At 36.6% G+C, this 22,985-nt stretch overlaps 1 long non-coding RNA gene across 1 annotated transcript in view; it reads left to right on the top strand.

The window, feature by feature from the left end:
* Positions 1-22,985, top strand: part of LOC125081021 (uncharacterized) — an 88,130-nt gene that overhangs the window by 41,637 nt on the left and 23,508 nt on the right. The window contains exon 6 of the long non-coding RNA XR_007121560.1: positions 20,524-20,629. This is a non-coding gene — a long non-coding RNA (uncharacterized LOC125081021). The remainder of the gene's footprint in view (positions 1-20,523; positions 20,630-22,985) is intronic.

Genomic DNA, 22,985 nt, shown 5'->3' with positions numbered 1-22,985 from the left:
TTTTAAGATTTTATTTATTTATTTGACAGACAGAGATCACAAGTAGGCAGAGAGGCAGGCAGAGAGAGAGAGGAGAAAGCAGGCTCCCCGTGGAGCAGAGAGCCCAGTGTGGGGCTTGATCCCAGGACCCTGGGATCATGACTGAGCCGAAGGGCAGAGGCTTTAACCCATGAGCCACCCAGGCACCCCTTTCCTCTAGGATATTGATAGATTCCTGCCTCACACTGAGGACTTTTATCCATTTCAAGCTTATCTTTGTGTATGGTATAAGAGAATGGTCGAGTTTTATTCTTCTACACATGGCTGTTCAATTTTCCCAGCACCATTTACTGAAGAGACTTTCCTTTTTCCACTGTATATTTTATCCTGCTTTGTCAAAGATTATTTGACCATAGAGTTGAGGGTCCATATCTAGGCTCTCTACTCTGTTCCACTGATTTATGTGTCTGTTTTTGTGCCAGTACCATCCTGTCTTGGTGATCACAGCTTTGTAGTAAAACTTGAAATCAGGCAACATGATGCCCCCAGTTTTGTTTTTCTTTTTCAACATTTCTTTAGCCATCTGGGGTCTCTTCTGGTTCCATACAAATTTTAGGATTGTTCGTTCCAGCTCTTTGAAAAATCCTGGTAGAATTTTGATCAGGATGGCATTGAAAGTATAGATTGCTTTAGGCAGTATAGACATTTTAACAATGTTTATTCTTACGATCCATGAGCATAGAATGTGGTCTTCCATCTTTTTGTGTCTTCTTCAGTTTCTTTCATGAGTGTTCTGTAGTTCCTCGAGTACAGATCCTTTACCTCTTTGCTTAGGTTTATTCCCAGGGATCTTATGGTTCTTGGTGCTGTAGTAAATGGAATCAATTTTCTAATTTCCCTTTCGACATTTTCATTGTTAGTGTATAAGAAAGCCACTGATTTCTGTACATTGATTTTGTATCCTACCACATTACTGAATTGCTGTATGAGTTCTAATAGTTGGGGGGTGGAGTCTTTTGGGTTTTCCATATAAAGTATCATGTCATCTGCAAAGAGAGAGAGAGTTTGACTTCTTCAAAGAGAGAGAGAGTTTGACTTCTTCATTGCCAATTTGAATAACTTTTGTTTCTTTTTGTTGTCTGATTGTTGTTGCAAGGACTTCTAGTACTATGTTAAATAAGAGTGGCGAGAGTGGGCATCCTTGTCGTGTTCCTGATCTCAAAGGGAAGGCTGTCAGCTTTTCCCCATTGAGAATGATATTCACTGTGGATTTTTCATAGATAGATTTTATGAAGTTGGGGAATGTTCCCTCTTTCCCTGTACTTTGAATCATTTTCATCAGGAACGGATGCTGTATCTTATCAAATGCTTTTTCTGCATCAATTGAGAGGACCATGTGGTTCTTCTCTCTTCTTTTATTGATTTGTTCTATCACATTGATTGATAGGAGGAGGAATGCCCAACAGAGGAAAAATTCAGAGACTGTGCCATCTCCATGAGAGCTATTGGACATGGACATAAACAGTATGTTGGAAAGGGAATTCAGAGTAACAATTATCCAGGCAATGGCTAGGTTGGAGAAAACCAATCTTTCTAGAAAGACCTCAAGACACCTGATTGTGAAATTGATGAATCATAATTTTAGATAGAAGATCTTGAGAGCAGCTAGGGGGAAGAGATTCCTTACGTACAGAGGAAGGTCCATCAGAATAATGTCAGACCTGTCTACAGAAACCTGGCAAGACATATTCAGGGCACTAAATGAGAAGAACATGCAGCCAAGAATATTTTATCCAGCAAGACTGACATTCAAAATGGATGGAGAGATAAAGAGCTTCCAAGACTGGCGAGGTTTAAAAGAGTATGTGACCACCAAGCTGGCAGTATAAGAAATATTAAGGGGGGGTTCTATAAAAAAAGAAAGAACCCAAGAGTGTCATAGAACAAAAATTTACAGAGACAATCTGTAGAAACAAGGACTTCACAGGCAACATGATATCAATAAAAATGTATCTTTCAATAATCACTCTTAACGTGAATGACCCAAATGCTCCCCTAAAATGGCACGGGGTTGCAGATCAGATAAAATGACAGGACCCATCCATATGTTGTCTACAACAGACCCATTTTGAACCTAAGGATACATCCAGACTGAAAGTGAAGGGATGGAGAAACATCTTTCATGCCAGTGGGCCTCAAAAGAAGGCTGGAGTAGTGATTCTCATATCAGATAAATTAGATTTTGAACTAAAGACTGTAGTCAGAGATAAAGAAGGACACTACATCATTCTTAAAGGGTCTATCCACCAAGAAGATCTAACAATTGTAAATATTTATGCCCCCAGTATCGGAGCAGCCAACTACATAAGACAACTGTTAATTGAGATAAAGAGTCATATTGATATGAATACATTAATAGTAGGGGATCTTAACATACCAATCTAAGTAATAGATCATCCAAGCAGAAAATCAATAAAGAAACAAGGGCATTAAATGACACAGTGGACCAGATGGACCTAATAGATATATACAGAATATTCATTCTTCTCAAGTACATATGGAACTTTCTCCAGAATAGACCACATACTGGGTCACATATCAGGGCTCAACTGATACCAAAAGATTGAGATTATTCCCTGCATATTCTCAGACCACTATGCTTTGAAACTGGAACTCAACCATAAGAAAAAGCTTGGAAGGAACTCAAACACTTGGAACCTAAGGACCACCTTGCTTAAGAATGTTTGGATCAACCAGGAAATCAAAGAAGAACTTAAACAATTCATGGAAGCCAATGAGAAGGAAGACACTTCGGTCCAAAACCTATGGGATACAGCAAAGGCAGTCCTAAGGGGGAAATACATAGCCATCCAAACTTCCCTCAAAAAAAATTGGAAAATCCAGAATACACCAGATCTCTTTACACCTTGAAGAACTGGAGAATCAACAACAAATTAAGCCTGCTCCACACACAAGAAGGGAAATAATCAAGATTAGAGCAGAGATCAATGAGATAGAAACTAGAGATACAGTAGAACGCATCAATGAAACTAGGAGCTGTTTTTTTTTTTTAAAGAATCAGTAAGATTGATAATCAATTGGCCAAACTAATCCAAAAGAAAAGAGAGAGGACCCAAATTAATAAAATTATGAATGAAAAAGGAGAGATCACGACTAACACCAAGGAAATAGAAACAATCATCAGAAATTTTTATCAACAGTTATATGCCAATAAGTTAAGCAACCCAGGCGAAATGGGTGCATTCCTGGAAACCTATAAACTTCCAAAACTGAATCAGGAAGAAATTGACAACCTGAATAGACCAATATCTAGTAATAAGATCGAAGCAGTGATCAAAAACCTCCCATAAAACAAGAGCCCAGGACCTGATGGATTCCCTGAAGAACTCTACCAAACATTCAACAAAGAAATATTACCTATTCTCCTGAAGCTGTTTCAAAAAATAGAAACAGAAGGAAAACTTCCAGACTCTTTTTATGAAGCCAACATTACCCTGATCCCCAAACTAGGCAAAGGCCCCGCCAAAAAGGAGAATTTCAGACCAATATCCCTGAGAAATATGAATGCTAAGATTCTCAACAAGATCCTAGCTAATAGGATCCAACAGTACATTAAAAAGATTATCCACCATGACCAGGTGGGATTTATCCATGGAATGCAAGGGTGGTTCAACATTTGCAAATCAATCAATGTGATGGGGGGGAAAAAAACCAAAACCTTTTTAAAACCTTACATAACTTGGTTATGTAAGACGATCCTTGCTTCTAAGTGCTTCCTGGAGGAGGCAGGGAAGGAAGAAAATAGTGACATTTTGGTAGATAGGAACATTTTATTAAAAATCAGTTCTAACAGAGATGAATCATAGCGAGGGAAAAATATATGCATGGATATGTGTTTAATCTATATCCTCAACTGCAAGAATTTGAAGCCTTTGTAAATGTATAGATACATACATACATAAATACATACACAGATATGTAATTATACACATGCATTTATTTACATATATGTATAAAACTGATGAGTTTTTATTTGGTTTATTTGCAGAAAATAAGTCCTCAAAAAAGCACTGAAAGTGAGTTACAGCCATCTTAGCTTTTCAAAGGATGTTTTAACCCCCCATCATCAAACATTTACAGTGAAATATATTTTGACTCAGTGTTTTCTTCTACACAAGCACAATAAAGAGAGCATATTTTTCTTCCAATAATTGAAATGTGCTATTAAAAATAACTCCTATTTGTATTCTCATCTTGCAGTATTTTTGACTCATTGTATTTGTTTATAAGTTCTATATTATATGACATTCATTGGCCATAGAAACAATTTTCTAGATATGTCTCTTCAAGTAAGAGAAATAAAAGCAAAATTAAACTATTGGTACTACATCAAAGTAAAAAGCTTTTGCACAACTAAGGAAACTGTCAGCAAAACAAAAAGGCAGCCTACTGAATGGGAAAAGTTAATTGCAAAAAAATGTAGGAACTTATACAACTCAACACCTTAAAACCCCAAATCATCTGATTAAAAATGAGCAGAGGATCTGAATAGACATTTTTCCAAAGAAGACATACAGATGGTCAACAGACACATGAAAAGATACTCAGCATCACTAATCATCAGGGAAATGAAAAGCAAACCACAATGAGGTTTGCTTTTTCTAACACCTTGGATGTGTTAGAAAGGCTAATATCAAAAAAAAGATACGTGTTGGTGGGATATGGTGGAAAAGGAACCCTTGTGGACTGTTGTTGGCAATGTAAATTGGTGTAGCCACTCTAGAAAACACTATGGAAGTTCCTCAAGGAATTAAAAATAGAGCTACCATATGATCCAGTAATTCCACTACTGGGTATTTACCCAAAGAAAATGAAAACACAAATTTGCAAAGATATATGCATCCCTATGTTCATTGAAGCATTATTTACAATAGCCGAGATATGGAAGCAACCCTAGTGTCCACTGACAAATGAATGGATAAAGAAGATATATATATAAAGATGTATTTATATGTATCACACATATATTAGACAGCCATAAAAAAGAATGAAATCTTGCCATTTGCAACAACATGGATAGACCTAGAGGGTATACTGCTAAGTGAGATAAGTCAGAGAAAGACAAATCCCATATGACTTCACTCATATTTGGAATTTAAGAAACAGAACAAACAAAGAAAAAAGATACCAACCAAAAAACAGGCTCTTAAAAATAGCAAACTGGTGGTCACCAGAAGGGAGTTATGTGGGGGAATGGGTGAAATAGATAAAGGAGATCAAAAGTATATTTATCTTGGTGAACACTGAGTAATGTACAGAGTTATTGAATCATTATTTTGTACAGAAACTAGTACAATACTGTATATTATATTTCAATAACATTTTTTAATTTTAAAAATTCATGTATCTTTCCCACCTTGTAGTATTTTTACTCATTGCAGAGACTCAGTATATCTTTGTATAGTTGAGCTGTGTTCTTGTATTTTGCCGCAGTTGTGCACAAATTTCAATCTTTTCTGCTCTAATCAGATCCACTAAGTCTAAGTGTTTAGAATTAACTTTGTGTATTGCATGAATTATCTTTATCATATATAGGTATTTATTTTAAATATATTGAATTTGGAAACCTCAAAACACTCATAGTTTTGTGGGGTTTTGTTTTGTTTTGTTTTTGTTTTTTGGGTTTTTTTCTTTTTACCTTCTGGAAAGGGTAAAGGAAAGAACATCCTCTTTTATTGAATGCCTGCTACTGCTGTTCCAGGTAACTTGCGTAAGTATTATCACAGAGTCATAATATCATTCATATGCCAGTAGCCAGTGCTAATATTATCAGTCCCTATTAAAATGAGGAGAACTTGCTTTATCTTATTCATTTCAATGGATCTTGGATTGCACACCAGACTTCCAAATAGTTACTAGTTATTTTATTAATTTCATACTTGAGAATCGGATTTTTTAAAAAGATTTTATTTATTTATTTGACAGAGATCACAAGTAGGCAGAGGCAGGCAGAGAGAGGGGGGAAGCAGGCTCCCCGCTGAGCAGAGAGCCCGATGTGGGCCTCGATCCCAGGACCCTGGGATCATGACCTGAGCCGAAGGCAGAGGCTTTAACCCACTGAGGCACCCAGGCGCCCCAAGAATCATGGATTTTTAGAGCAGAATTCAAATAACAATCTATGGCTTGAATTTTCTTTGTACAGTTTCATTAGGTATTTATTCAGCAGAAGATTATATATTCCTTGCCACAAGGGGTAACTCAGTACCTCCCACCTGTGAACCACTATGGCTCTAAGAAAATTCTTTCTAATAAAGAGCAGGAATTTTCCCCTTCTAAAATCCATCCACTGGTTCTGAATTGATTCTTTGGGGCCATGTAGAAGCAGTCCAACAATTATTTGCTAGCATATTAGTTTCCTAAGTAGGGTTTCTGTAACAAAGTACCACAAACCACAAACTGGATTGCTTCTAACAGTAGATATTTGTTCTCTTCTATTTCTGCCTTATTGGCTGGGCCACTCTCTCACTGAAGATTCTGGGAGAAAATCTGTTGCATACCCTTCTCTTAGCTTCTGGTGTTGCCAGCAACTTTTGGCATTTCTTAACTTATAGATGCATCACTTCCTTTTTTTGCCTCCATCATTACACAATATTTCTCTGTGAATCTATGCCTGTGTTTCCTCTTCTTATAAGGACACCATTCATATTGGATTAGGGCTCGTCCTACTGATACCACCCGAATAATAACATCTACAAAGCCAACATTACCCTGATCCCCAAACTAAGATTACTTCTAAGTAATCCCATGTTCAGAGATACCATGGGTTAGGACTTCTACATATCTTTTAGGGGACCTAATTCAACTCATAACACTGAGCATCTACTCTGTTCCAGGGTTTGAACTAGTAACTGAAGAACATAAAGGGGGAAGGAAAAGATGAAATAAAAAGATGAAATGACTGCACTCTGAAGGATCTCAGTCTAGTTGGGAAAAGGTACATAAAATTAGTACATGTTCAGGGACACCTGGCTGGCTCAGTCAGAGGGGCATGCAACTCTTGATCTCGGGGTCCTGAGTTCGAGCCCCACATTGGGCATAGAGATTACTTAAATAAATAAGTAGACTTAAAAAAAGAAGAATTAGTACATGTCTAAAATGGGTGAGAACAAAAACGCTGAGAACAGAAGAAGCCATCCACCCTGATTAGGCAGGTAGAGCAAGGCTTCATGGAGGAGGTTACTTCTTGTTTTTTTCCATTAATTTTCTGCTTGATTATAAAACAAAATTCATATTCAGGGTAGATCATTGGAAAATATGAAAAGCATAAAACAAATAAAAATCTTAAACTTTCCCTCAAAGGTAAAATAGTTACTATTTTAGTGAACATTTTCCAGTATTTTCTCTGTACATGTATAAAAACTTTTATACAAAAATGAAATTGGTATAATATTTGCTATAATTTCTATAAACAATTTTTTTCTGTTTAATAGGATGTCAAATTTTTTTCACTTCATAAGATATTCTAGAATATTTTTTGAGTTATATAATAGTCCATTTTGTAAATGGATTACAACTTCTTTAAACTGTTTACAGAACCGTAAATATATCTTAAAATCTCTTATTAAACTGATGATGTGATTTTCATCACATAAGAAAAATTTCCCATACCCTCCAGGTAAAAAGCATCTCCAGGGGTGCCTGGGTGGCTCAGTGGGTTAAAGCCTCTGCCTTTGGCTCAGGTCATGATCCCAGGGTCCTGGAATCGAGCCCCACATCAGGCTCTCTGCTGGCAGGGAGCCTGCTTCCTCCTCTCTCTCTGCCTGCCTCTCTGCCTACTTGTGATCTCTATCTGTCAAATAAATGAATAAAATCTTAAAAAAAAAATTCACATTCTCACCATCAGAGAGAAAACCTGTTTCTCCATGTCATCATCAACATTCTGCATTTTAGAAGTAGGCCACTTGATGGGTGAATATGTATATCTTGATTTAATTTTCATGTCCTTGGTGTTTAGTGAGGAAATTTTATTTATATATTTATTGACTGTTTCTACTTTGCTTTTGTGAATTTTCCTAAACATAAACTTCTTGAAGGTGAATACTATCTCTCTCATTTTACTACTGTATTCAGTTCTCAGTACAGTTATGGATATATAGTTGTTACTTTGTAAAAATTTATTAAATGCATTCAGGCATTACTTAATTTTTTCTCATATTTTTATCAGTGTATTTTTATTTTTCTTACTAGTGAGTGCTCTATAGATTCTAAATATATTCAACTTCTCATTTATATCAGGAATATTTTCCCCATGTTGTTTGCCCTTTAATTTTTGTTAATTAAAATTGTTCCCATTTCTGTGTAGCAAACCAAGTAATATTTTCCTCATGGCATTGTGTCTTTGGTGCTTGCTAAATAAGGCTTTCTGCATGCCAAGATTATGTAACTAACTATTCATCAGTAGTTATAAGAAGCAATTCAGGAAGTAATGGTCAACCCCTATTTTCTCTGAAACTCTTAATCAGTGTTGTTGTAGGATTATTTCCAAAGTCTCTTGAAATTCTAAATTTCATTATATAAAAATGATATTGGGAAAATTATAGCAACAACAGTAATTCTGAAGATAAGAATTACTGTTAAGCAATTAATATGTTAGTTTAAAAGAATCACAACCCTAGTATTTATCATCATCATCATCATCTCATCATTTCTGCTTTACAGCTAAGGAAACTGAGGATAAGAGAAGTAAATAAAACTCATTTATATCTGAGTTGGTTTCTGAAACAGTGCTTTTTGATTTTATATCAAAACATATTGCTTTCATTATTTTAGCTGTACCACATGCACATTGGGTGAAAGAATGGGCCAGCCTCCTAAATAGAGGTGTCTGCTTCATGTATTCTCCATATGCAATTTAGCCTCGCCCCTCATTTCTCATGTTTTTGCTCAATACTGTCTTTCTAGTTGGAATAGTGGCTTAAGAACTCTGAGGGATACAGTCAAAGCTGTTTTTGAGTATTGTCGAGACTTCAACAAAAGAGATCCTTGGAGGCATGTTTCCATGGGAAACATCTTGAATCTCCTGTACCTAACTTCTTGTGATATCAGCTACCTTAAAGGAGGAAGGTGGCGAGTTATTTTTGGTGTCTTTTCTCTACCTGGACCTACTTGTCCTATATCTAGCAGACACTCTTACATACTCTAGCTTGTATAAGGTATTTCTGTTGTTATATTTTTTCATCATTTCAATAAGGGTACAGGTATAGAATAGGAAGTTAAATGTTTATTTAGAAATCCATAAGGATCTTGAAAGGGTGAGTGAATGTCCTTTTAGGCAGAAGAGAGGCATAAGACATTCTAGGTAGGAAAATTATTTATAGAAAATGTAGAAGTAAGAAAGAAGCTGTCTGGAGCTGGTGTGGTTGCAATTAGGAAGACATAAGTAGGAAAGGTGGTTTGGAATCAGATTATGCAGGATTTTATATGCCAAACTGAGATACATGGGTTTTGTTCTTTTAAGAAAACAGGAGCCCTCAGAATATCCTCTCCACAAATGACAGTCCTTCCAACACATGAAATTGCTAACATATTTCCCTTGAGATTGTTTTCTGCAAACTAATAAACTAATACAACCAGTTTCTTTTCTCCTCGGATAGCGTAGTTTGATTTTATCATTTTTTGCTAGCTCTCCTGTGAACATACTTCAGTTTATCTGTGGCAGTTACTAAGTGTACTTTATAATGTTTCCTTTTGCATTTTTAAAATGCTGCTTTCACATGTATAGTATCTTGAAAACACCAGCTTTATCACTTTCCTCTCTTTCATTCGTTCCTACCACCACACACATAATACCTCCCAACAAACGCCAAATACTGGAGTCATCTTATTAACTGAGTAGAGACTTTATTATTTGGGGGTGAATAAAGTGATTAATTGTTAGTGTCAACAATCAGTTTGTATTTGGTATTAATGCTGCAGACCTCTTGTTCTCTCTCTCTCTCCAACAGTGTATCAGCATGTCTGCTTTTTTATTTTATGTCCAAAATGAAGCTCAAAGATCAAAAGTAGGAGACAGCCAAGCTCTCAATCAGGGGCCTGTTAATTAGATAATAACTTCTAAGATTTCCCCAGTTTTTTTAATCTGAATGCAAAAGAATAATTTATTTGGAAACTTATGGTTTTCTTAAAGCTGGTTTGCTGGTTTTACAATAGAGCTGAAACATTGTCATACTTCCATTAAACTAAAAATAGAAAAGAAAAAAAAAAGTAGAGTAAGTGTTTCCCACTTGTTATGTCCCTTAGGTTTCTCCAGCCATGCAGAGTATCTTTAATGGCATTATCGTTAGCTTAGAATGCTGTGTAACAGCCTTTGCACATGTACCAACTTAAATAGGAAAAAACAATGGCTAACCGTGATACAAAAAAAGGTGGGGTAATAGCATACACACCCTGAATAGTTCAAGCAAATTTCCTGGAAGTTTGCCAATGGAAATTTGGAACACTGTCTAGATGTCTAAGACTACCATTCCTATTCTGAGATAAAATATACCATATTAGATCTTGTACTAAAATACATGAATCAAGAAGAATGTGAAGTTTTTAAAAAGAATCCCTTTATGACCAAGTAGTAGGGAAAAACATACCATGGGAATATTTGAGTCTTCCATAGCAAAAGATGACTCCTTGATACTTAATGTCATCTGTAACTGTGTATAGGGGATAGTATGTGAGTATTTGGGGGTGGGATGTGTCTTTTGACAAATACCTCAATATGCTGCCCTACCATGTGCGGTGGACAGCATCATTTCTGATAATGATTTTGTTAAGCAAGCAAATGGTTATGTCAGAAAGAATGATAAGAAACCCATCAAAATAACCTAAACTTGCTGAAATCTAAGTTTTAACAAGGACGTACGTAACTGTTTGTGATTATAATTGGATACTGAAATGGAAGTATTTAATGAAAGCCTTAGCTTTCATTCATGTAAGGAAGTCTTCCTTACAAGAATATACAGGGTACTCCTATTTTTTTAAATGAAGTGTGAGAGTAGCAGGAAAGATTTCAAAGGACTGTCAAAGGAGATGGTCAAAAGCTAGGTTTTTGTAGGTCTTTGCCCATGTTGAAGGTGTAAAAGGGCAGGCATGGAGATTAGAAGAGAGTTTATGGGGAGAACTATCAGAAAACTCTGAGCCCTCTCCCCTCCCTCTTTATTATGCTCAGGAAAATAGGCATCAGAGTAACCACTCAGAAAGCTTGGCACATGTCTCTTGCTACTTGGAAGGCATAGTGAACACAGTCTCAGGCCAGACAAATTAAAGGGTAGGAAGCTGACTGTGGCTGGCAGGCTGCCCTGATGGTGGAATTGAGAGAAAGCAATACATTAGTATGGTCTGTTCTTCCAGGATTTATTACGGGCAAAGAATGTGTGATAGTTTCTCACAGACCAGGAGAAGGAAAGATAGAACAGAGCATGTAGGGTAGCTCTGCCCTTTCTCCAACAAGAGGCTCTCAGAAGAGAGAAGCTGGAGGCCTTTGTGGATGTCGGGGATGAAGGTGGGCAATCACCCAGAGGTAATGCTTGCCCTATACCACAGGAACTTTGGAGAAGTGTTCCCCAGCAATGGCCTTCTCTCCAAAGAACTTAAAAAGCATTCCCAAAAAGAACAAAAGTTTTAAACACCTGTCAAGCCTGGAGAATGTCTTCTCCAGTTCTTTGTGACAAGTATGTGATGAATAAAATCTTTCCTGCTACTTCATCTCCCTAAAGCCCTCCAGCTTCATCTTGGGAGAAGTCAGAAACCATGGATCAGCGAGCTGGAGGAAGAGAGGTAGAAGCATAAGACAGAAACAGAAATAAAGCTGTTATTCCTTTGAACAAATTTGACCTAGGAGGAGAAGATTTGGTATAAATATAGTTAGAAGTTTTTACAATTACATGGGACTGGTCATTTTAATATTAGAACTGTGATTTAGGGGACTAACCTGACCAGAGGTTACTCTGAGGGTGACCAGTCAACAGTACCTTCCCTAAAGTGCATCTTTAAAAGTGAGGGAAGAACCAGGCCTGCAGAATGGGTTTGAATGGACAGCAGTTGCCTGGTTGCACACTTGAGTCATTCTTGTTCAGTGTTTGTGATTAGCTATCTACCTTTCCCCAAAACCTAGGTTTTGGTTCCAGATGGGAGGTTCCAGATGGGAGACCAGTTGGCTCCCGTTGTTAACTTCATTCTAGGCCCAAGGGGGAAAAAAAGGATCCTTCATCCCAACATATTTCAGTAGTTGAGGATCCATTTACTTCTTTGCTGGCCCCTCTAACCTTATACCTTGAAGTTTGTTTTAACGGTCAGCATTTTGCCTCCTTCCTTGTCACAAAGCCTCCATATTGTTTTCTAACTCTGAGTTCAGTTTTCAATGTGCAACTGACATCATCCAGCTGTTCTTTCCGTGGCCCGAGCTCCAGTGCCCTGCTTGGAGTCCCACCACACATTGCCAGTCTACCTGCCAGCCCTCCTTGATCCCAGACCCCCTCAGGCTGTGCAGAGTTGCCTAATGGGACCTCCTACTCTCTCACTCACAGATCTCCCTGATGCAAAGTTCCTGCCCAGACTTTTCCCTGCTTCTGGCTTTCTGCTTCATATTATTGGTGAAACAGACTCCTTTTGCCTATGTCGAGCCTCTGATACTCTTTTCTTGCTACTGAGAAAACCCCCAGTTGCTGTCCCATGTAAATGGGGCCTACCTCATCTCCTGGCCTAAGAACCCCTTATAGATCAGACCTGGGTCCCTTCAGTCTTCTTAGACTTTGGTTAAGGCCATGGAGAGGATGTTCCTCAATTTAGAAATCTTTATTTAGTGAATCCTCTAATCTGGGTGTTTTGAAGTTTTGAACATATCCTTGAGTACCTTATGTGAGGAAGATCCATTAGTACAATTCTTAATTCTTAATTTACTTTAAAAAATCCATTTCTTTATTAATTGCTCTTACACTTTTCTATGCCTTTCTCACACAAACCGCCTGAATGACAGTTCTAGCAGGGAGAGACCTTTTTTGTAATCCCACGCTAATTTACCAGGCTACCAGGAGAGCTTCTTCCAAGTCCAGGGGTACATCAGACAGCAATGCCACCTTGTAGAACAGGTTTATCAAGATATCTAGGTTTTATTGTGCACTTTGATTTATGGGAGCCCGTATTCATGATTTATTACCTATGCCAACTTGATCAGCAGGAAAAGCAATAGATCTGTAACATTGAGGATGTTGTTAAGAAGGTAGGCTTGGATTTACACATTTATATAAAGCAAACGCTCTTTCTTTGCTCCCTCTTTCTGCTCCACCCAGATTTCCCTTCAGTACCTCCCTTGTGGCAGCTGAGCAGTAAAATCTACCCTAGAATCATAACCCATATCCCTGGTTATGATGTCATTTTAATTAAAAATGTAGTAGAAGACAAATTCTTTTTTTAAAAAATAAAACATTTTATCCTTTTTAAAATATCTATGATTTCATTTAATCCTTACAGTTTACATTCAAAATAAAAGCAAGCACAAGGACCAATAGTGCCATTTGACAAGGGTATGAGTTAAGGGATTTGATCGAAAAGTTAAGGGATTTGACCAAACTTAAATAGTTTAAATTTAAATAGTGAAGTTGGGTAAGCCCCTGGTCTCCAAACTCCCAGCCCAGCTTCCTTTCCTTATATGCCAGCTCTTATCCTTATTAGTTCTATTCTTTTTTTTAAATTGAGGTACAGTTTGGCATTTAAGGTTTTTTTTTTTAATTTTATTTTTTTATTTGACACAGAGAGAGAGAGGAAGAGAGAGAGATCACAAGCAGGCAGAGAGGCAGGCAGAAAGAGAGAGGGAAACAGGCTCCCCGCCCAGCAGAGAGCCCGATGCGGACCTCGACCCCAGGACCCTGGGATAATGACCTGAGCCGAAGGCAGAGGCTTAACCCACTGAGCCACCCAGGTGCCCTAAGGTTTTATTTGTTTCAAATGTACAACCTAGTAATTTCATATTCATATATATGGTAAAATGATCACTAAGATCATAAATCTGGTTTATTTTTTTCACCATATATAGTTAATTTTTTTCTTGTGATCTTTTAATATCTAGAAAGTTATTAATTCTAAAGATTAGGTCTGGTTGCAAGTGATAGGAAAACCAAAATATTGTGGTTTAAACAAGTCAGCATCGGAGGGGCACCTGAGTGGTGTGGTCAGTGAAGTGTCTGACTCTTGGTTTCAGGTCAGGTCATGATTTAGGGTCATGAGACTGAGCCCCACATTGGTCTCCATGCTCAATGTGGAGTCTACTTGAGATTCTTTCTCCCTCTCCTTCTGCCCCTCCTGCTCATGCTCTCTCTCAAACAAATAAATAAATCTTTTTTTAAAAAAGACAGGAAAACAAGACTGAATATGATCATTTCTTTGCTATACTCAGTATCTGGGTTTTCAAAATGACTGCCCGAGTTCCAATCATGATGTCCACAGTCTAACTAACCATAATGATAAGGAAGATTAGAGACAGAACATATTTTTCCCCTTTAAGGACATTTTCTAGAGATCCATACAGGTTATCTTTGCTAAATTCCATTGGCCAGAATTTAATGACATGACCCTAGTCAGCTTCAAGGGAAGCTGGGAAGTATAACCTTTATTCTAGATGGTCACATGCTTTGATAAATTTGTAGGTTCTATTACCAAAGAAGAAAAGGAGAAGATATTGAGGTGACAACTAACAGTGCCTACCACAACTTTGCATTTTATTGGCAGAGGTCTGTTTTCCTTAGATTACCTTTTTATTTATATCTACTTGTTTCTGAAATACTGCAAGATTTTTAGATCTTTTATTTTATACCTATGAACTGAGTACCCATAAATGTCAGTAATGGTAGAATTATTTTAAAATTTTATCTTCACTCTAATTAATCTTTAATATGACATCTTGCCTGGGTTTTAATTAAGAGGATACTGAATAAACATTTTCTTTGATTTGTTTATCATACAAAGAATGGTATTAAATACTCAGATATATTGATTAATAAAATATATTATGCCATCACTTGGATCAGTCCCTCCTCATTACTCATTTGGACTTTTATTAATCAATCATCTCAAACTCTTCATCTTAAATCTATTGAAAATATCACTACTGACATAATTTCCCTGGAGTGCAGCTATGATAATGTCACTTCTCCGTGTAAACATCTTAATGAGTTCCCATTTTCCATAGAATAAATCTGAAGTTTTTGGTTTGGAATTTACCACTTCCCAAAATAGTATTCAAACCTTAATCTTCAGATTTGTTTTTCATTGTAGCATTTGTGATATTCATCCTTAGTGGAAATATTGCCTATATCCTGTAAGTGTCTGATATTTTACTCCTCTCTAACTTTCCTCCTGAAGTTTTGGGGGGAGTACCTCGCCATATGTCCCCTACACCTCTCCTCCCCACATATCTTTTTCTTCTACATATTTTATCATTGTTCAGGGACAATGAAATAGTCCTGGCCTAACACTGATATTTTTCTTAAACATATTACTATGGGCTGAGTTTTAAGGAATTTATGCATCTCTTACTCTCTTATCACATCGTACATTGATTAAATAAACTTTTTAAAATTTTAATTCACCCCGGGGCACTTTGTAAATAAAATATATACATTAAGTATATATTGAATGAATGAATAACATAATGTTTGACTTTGTCTACAAGTTAGGGCTCCTTGGAAACACCTCATAAGAAATGAAGAAACATAATTGGGCTCTAATTTTTTACTTCTAGTTTAAATCTAGTACCAGACAATAGAAAGTGAATGTCATTACTACTTGATACCAAATGAATAATTCACAAGTTAATTCAGAATCAGTCTAATGTCTTTTGCAAGAAAAAACAATAACAACAAAAACACATTACAAATCCCATGTATTTTCTTCTCATGAATAGTGTATCTTTATTAGTCATGACATTCCTTTAGCACAAAAGTTTAAATTTATAGACAAATATTTTCTCAACAGTTTTTTAAAAAGAAAAAGAGTGGGTACTATAAGTTTGGACCATTTTGATTAACATCAAATTTGGGCGGCATTCAGAATAAGTAATTGATAACTTGTGAGTACTTAGAATAATAGAATGTGGTGTCCATCAGAAGCCATAAATTACAAGTTGCAACAAATTAGATTTGCTGCTTCTTTTGATAGGGATATCATAGTGGAAAACCAGGAAAACATTACATTTAGATTTTCCATTATGTGTATCTTTTGTTTCTGGGACAGCTTTGTGATTCGCTTTTGGCAGCACCTTCTACACCTTTTATCTGACTAAACAGTCTACAGATTTAGAACCATAGCATTTTCACTCATTTTATCCTCACCAAAGTGTGGTCCCTATACCTTTATTCTTAGAAGACATCCAAAGTTTGTTTCAACACCAACATTCTGTCGCTTTTGTTTTGTAGAGTTCTATCAATTTTGCTTCATTTTGTAAAATTTTGTACAATCATGGCTAGAGGAGGATGTCCTGAATGCATAACATTGATATTTATTTATTTGTAATTTTTTCTTAAATAATAGTAGTCATTTTAATTGTATAATAATGGCGGAACAGAGAAGAGGTAATTGCAGTCTTAGCTTGTTAAATATTTTAAATAGAGCATGAATATCTATTAATAGCATCTACTCATGTAAATATTTAATTGAATTTTCCTAAATGGATTCCTCAGAGAATCACAAAGCAACCTCTACTACATTATTTGAGATAACAGTCAGATTCATAATGCCAGAAAGGATCCAGGATTTAATCCTAAACTTTTCTGACTCAACGACTTAGTTCTATATCCTTCTTCCAGTACTTAGAGTTAGAAAGTGCAAGTTAGATATTACTATTGATCAGATCCTTTTTTGTGCAATTCACATAACTTTAATCCAATCAGTAAAGAGAAGGAAAAATCTCTAGAAAACTCAGAATTATTTTTGATATTTGAAAAATGATGGCTCAATATCATTCGAGTCCATAGACGGGCACAGAAGAACTAGTTTCCAAAGCAACAGTAACCAAGTTGCCCTTATAAATTCAACGATCTGAATTATTTATTTCTTAGGGATTTTTCAGTAGGGATAATAAAAACAAGTACACAGTACTATCCCATATTTAGAGCAGCTGTCATTTAAAGGGAAAATCTTGTTGCATTTTAAAAAAATTGGTATTTCGAACTACCACAATTGTGAATTATTTGTCCCATTTACCTCCTTTTAATGGTATGGAAAAAATGTGTAAGAGGAGAAATGAACGTTGAGCTTTTTATGTCTTAATACAGGTTAAGTAGGCGCATTGTTCTTAACAGAGATACAAAGCTAATGGATAATATTCAAGTTCCGTTCTTCTAGCAAGACTCTAGCTATTTGAGTAGAGAGCTATCTCTCACTCTATGAAATAAGGTCATTTTTCTATTCTTTTTCACTGATGAGTGAGTAGTAATTCAGTAAGTAATAGATAGGAGAGAGAGAGGTGATTCTGCCAGCTGGAGTCAAAAAGACCCAAATCTCATATGCATTTAAGCATAATAATGTAGCCATCCAACATCACCTTGGAAGGAGATTTTCTCTGTCACCCTTCCATAAGGCCTCTTAGAATGCTCACTGGGCATATCTTTTATTTTCTTCACACCTGCACTTTAAACCTGCTTTCTCCATAAGCAAAGGTGAATGTTAGTGTTGAGTATTCAGCATTTCCTATGTTAGCACCCTTTAGGCATAGCTTCAAAAAATCTTAGTCTTGTGGCGCCTGAGTGGCTCTGTTTAAGCATCTACTATCCACTTAGGTCATGATCCCAGGATCCTGGGATGGAGCAAGGCCTAGGGCTCCCTGATGAGCAGGGAGCCTGCTTCTCCCTCTCCCTCTGCCCCTCCCCCTGCTCATGTTGTCTTGCACTCTCTCTCTTTCTCTCTCAAATAAGTAAGTAAAATCTTTTTTTTAAAAGGCTAAGTCTTACAGTTTACCTTCCCCTGCTTCTCCAACTCTTAACACAAAATAGGTAATAGCATGGAGGGCATTTAGCTCAATTTTCTGACGTGGACATAGAGCATGATGCCATGTTTTCCTAGGTTTCTAAGGCTCTTCCTCAGTTTGTATTTTACGGCTCCTGATGGATACCACATTCTATTCTAAGCACACACAAGTTGTCAGTTCAGTTATCTGTTCTGAATGCTGCCCAAATTTGATGTTAATCAAATTGGCTCAAACGTACAGTACCCACTTTTGTCTTCTTTGACGTAAAAAAAGCATTGATGGATACATAGCAGAGCTGCTCAGTAACATCTCCTTTATATCGTCTTTAAGAATGTAGCTGAGTTGAATAAAATCAAAATCATATCTGTTCTGGACCCATTTATTAGAAACATGGGCAAATTATTAGAAGTGATTCCAAAATTTTGTAATTATTTTTTTAAACTACATTAAAGATGTAAAACACTTGCTTCTATGTGAAATAGAACATTGATATTCATTTATGGAGGTTTGAACTACTTTTCTTTCCCTCAGGTGGCACTCACTGTATAATTCATTTTCTAAAATATGTTTACTGGCATTAGCAATTACCTAATCACTTTGTGACCATTTGGGTATCAATTTTCCCAATCTGATGAGGAATAATTACTCTTAAAATAGAGTCCACCAATAGCCCCATTCCACTTAAATTATATGATTTTGACAATTAAAAGATAGTAAGTAGGCTGCTAATTTACTACTGAACAATCTGCAAAAATTAAGAGCTTCCTAATTTTCAGAGACTTAGAGGTTCTTGTTTTTCAGTAAATTTCAGGGGCTTAGTAGATGCCAAAGGCACATGTCACCAACTCAAAGTTTCTTAGTTGGGGGGTGCCTGGGTGGCTCAGTGAGTTGAGCCTCTGCCTTTGGCTCACGTCATGGTCTCAGGGTCCTGAGATCGAGCCCCACATCAGGCTCTCTGCTCAGTGGGGAGCCTGCTTCCCCCTCTCCCTCTGCCTATCTCGCTGCCTACTTGTGATCTCTCTCTGTCAAATAAATAAATAAAATCTTTAAAAATTTTTTTAAAATAAAAGTTTCTGAGTTGGGAGAGAATAGAGAGTCATATAATGGCAAATATAGCCCTTATGAGTAATTCATGGAAATATGAGGTGCCCAGAAGTAAATGAAGGCCTTGTTTATTTGTTTTTATTTTTATTTATTTTCTATTTTAAAATTTTACTGAATAATAGTTAACATACAATACTGTATTAGTTTCAGCTGTACAACATAGTTACTCAATATTTATATATGTTGAAAAATGGTCACCACAATAAGTCTAGGAAAGTCCTCTTTATTCACTTGAGCTGCAAACGTCCTCACTTTTCTGTCCAACTCAAATTTTGCCAGTTGGGTGAATTTATAGTTAACTCATTCATACATTTGAAGAGTCTTATTGTATATCAGGAACTGTGATAGACACAGGCAATGGGGAGACCCAAATGCCCTAAGATTTGCAAAGAAGTAAAAATGTTAATGTTAAGATCAACAGATCTAAAAAAAAAAAAAATCAACAGATCTTTGTGGGGGGTGGATAGAAAAATGAGGTAAGCAGAAAAGTTTGATTTAGGAAGAAACATTTGAGCTGGGGAGGAAGGATATTCCAGCCCAGTGGTGAAACCTAGTGATATGCATGAAGATGATATGGTTGGGAGCACACCGTACGTATGGTTGCTTGGCAGGTTTGCAGGCATAGAGAGAGAGAAAGAGAGAAAGAATATGAAGTTAGAGCGCTGTCTGTAGAGGAAGACTCAGCAAGCCATACTGAATTTTGGATTTCTCCTGTCGGCCCTATGGAGACCCTGCACTTTTTAGCACTGAGGACTAACATGATCAAATTTATACCTTTGAACAAAAAGATAGACTGAAAAGAGGAGAAAATGGATGAAAAGAGACCAGTAATCAATCTACTTATTTTTGTTTCTTATTTGGTGTAATGTACAGGCCCAGTGAATATTTGAGGAAAGAATAAATATACACTGGCAAATTTAATCTATCAATGTGGAACTCAGAAGCAAGATGGGAATATATAGGGGTGGCCTGAAGTATCATTTGGGTGAGGTGCATAGAAAGTGGAAGAAAACAGGATAGGGCTTGAGAAAACACCAATGTTTAGGAGCAGGTAAAAGTTAAGAAACCAGCAAAATGTCTAGTGAAATGGGAAAAAGCACGGAGAATGTAGTGTCCATGATCCTAATGGAAGTAAATTTGAAGAAGGAAAGAAAAAATAAGTAAAATAAAATGGTGCCCCAAGGTGAATGTTGGTTTTCCTTTGAAGACCATTGCTGGCCATAATGACAGCAGCTTCATCAGAGTGACAGCAAAAGGAACCATCCTGTGGGGAAGAGGATAGGAAGAGACGATGAGGGTAGTTATGGAGGGAAGAGAAAGATGGGATTTGCAGCTGAAGTGGAAGACCGTGTTAACCCTTCTTTAGTATAGGTAGAGCTGAACTTTTTTTTTTTTTTTTTTATCAACTACAGACAATAGAGAACTGAAAAAAGGAAGAGACAGAGAACACTGATGGATAAAATTCTGAAGAAGTCTCCAAGCAGTGGGATACCACTGAATTGGTTGAAAGCTGTTTTGGTGAGAAGAACTTAAGAGCTTAAAAAATACTTAAAATGAAGGAGGGGTAGGGATTGAGCTGGTAATTTATTCATACATCTGCTATCAAGAAGTTGATCTAATTGAATCCCTAATTCTGGTAAGAAGGGATCGCTTCATTTAAAAGCATAATTTTTCTTATTAATTATTCATAGATTCATAGTTTTTTTGGTTTTGTTTTTAATCTGAAAGGAAATTAGGAGATCTCCTGAAGTTCCTGTCAGGTCAGTAAGGTACTAAAAATGGAGGAAAATCATGACTTTGGGGTCTCTTTTTCTGGAGCCTGTGTCTCGTACTTGGAGTGGTTAATGGAGGGAAGGAGGTGCTCCTTTCTGCTTTCTGCTGTGTCTCCCGTCACTCCAGGGAGGTCCAGATGGTAGGTGGGAGGGGATAGGAACTGAGATCAGTCTGGATTCTGCTGGTACGTGCACTAAGGATTTATTTTCACTGTTTTGGATTGGTGGTCTATCTGTTGAGAAAGTGATGCAAGAATCTTTTATCTGTCATAGCAGATAATCAAAAGCCCCTTTTTAAAAGTTCAGTTGGAATAAGAAAATATGAAGTTGTAAAACCTATAATATAGAAGTTCTCAGTTGCCAGTACAAAGTGATGACACCCTACCAACTCTGTTTGCACACCGGAAGCTGGATTCAGTGTCAGGAATGTCATAAATGATCAACATTTGTAAAGCTATTAGAGAGTAATAAAAAATTAATTTCAATGTGACATCATTTAAAAATAGATTTGTGTTAAAAATATGTAGTTTTTCTATAGGTAAGAGTCTGTTGCTTGATTTGTCTCTCTTTTTTTTTGGCCTCTGCTTATTTGTTTCTTGAATTCCACATACATGGGGAGATAGGTTAAATAGGTGATGGAAATTGAGGAGGGCACTTGTGATGATGAGCACTGGGTATTGTATGGAATTGCTGAATCGCTATATTGTACACCTGAAACTAATATAACACTGTATGTTAACTATACTGGAATTGAAATAAAAATGATTAAAAAAGTAAAAAATGTCCTTTTTATAATACAACTTTCAACTCTGAGAAATATTTGGTGTTTGAAATATTTTGTGAACTGCTTTTCAGTCTGAAAAGAAAATTATTTTTCTTGATTATAAAAATATTACAAACTCTAAATATTAAAATAAGTAAACACATAAAGAAGAAAGTTTTTAAAAATCCATATAAAATACCACCACCTAGACATAAATACTATACACATATTTAAGAAAACATCTCAGATATAGCTCTGTAGGGACACATAGCTGGCTTAGTCAGAAGAGTGTGTGACTCGGGGTGCCCTGGGTAACTCAGTTTGTTAAGTGTCCAGCTCTTGATTTCAGCTCAGGCTCAGGTCATGATCTCGGGGTCGTGGGATTGAGCCCCATGTGGGGTTCTGCACTCGCTGGGGAGTCTACTAGAGATTCTCTCTCTCTCTCCCTTTGTCTCTCCCCCTGGTTGCACACATGCTCTCTCTCTCTAAAATAAGTAAATATTTTTTTAAAAAGAGCACGTGACTCTTGATTTTGGAGTCATGAGTTTGAGCCCCATGTTGGGTGTAGAGATTACTTAAATAAATAAAACTTAAAAAACACAGATATAGCTCTATAAAAGCACCAATACACATACACTGGTCATAATTTTACTAAATAATTCTTTAATTTTGGATAATGCCATAAAACCTTTCAGAATTTAATTTCCAGGGGTTGGAGACTATGGTTTCTAAACATCTTGATGTGTTCTGGCCTTCACAGCAACATAGACGAATGGATACATTCAGCATGAAAGGCTATTTTATGTTGGTTCACATTAGTAACAGTTTTCAATTAGAAAGAGACCAATTCAACAGAAGTTCTTTTGCATCTATAAGTGATATTTTGCTGCTTTTCTCCTATAAGTCTTGGTGATGCCTTTCTTTTCCTACTAGCCATGATTTTCCTCCATAAAATGAGGGAAAGGCATAGCATTCAATGATGGTATTTTTTCCCACCCAGGGACATGTAAGTCACTAAGAAAATATTTCATTCCATTAGACTGAGAGGTCTTAGTTACAACTTAAAGACCAGCTGTGAGGATACTCATAATGAAAAAGGGAATTTTTTTTTCATACTAAAGAGATCATAGGAGACAAGGTCATGACCAATTCACCTGGGATTTATTCTCTGACAAAAGGAAGAACCCAAAGAAAGCATCTGACAAAGGGGAAACCCCTCATAAATTCCTAAAGAGAGCTTAGAGCACACGTGCCAACATCCTCCTTGCTACAGGGTTTCAAGAAGAGCTAACCTATTTGGGTGAGAGTTTAAAAGGGGAAAGAAAAATCATGAAAAGAG

Source organism: Lutra lutra, chromosome 11 (genome assembly GCF_902655055.1).
Source record: "Lutra lutra chromosome 11, mLutLut1.2, whole genome shotgun sequence".
Classification (NCBI taxonomy): Eukaryota; Metazoa; Chordata; class Mammalia; order Carnivora; family Mustelidae; genus Lutra; species Lutra lutra.
This window is presented reverse-complemented; position numbering and strand designations above follow the sequence as displayed.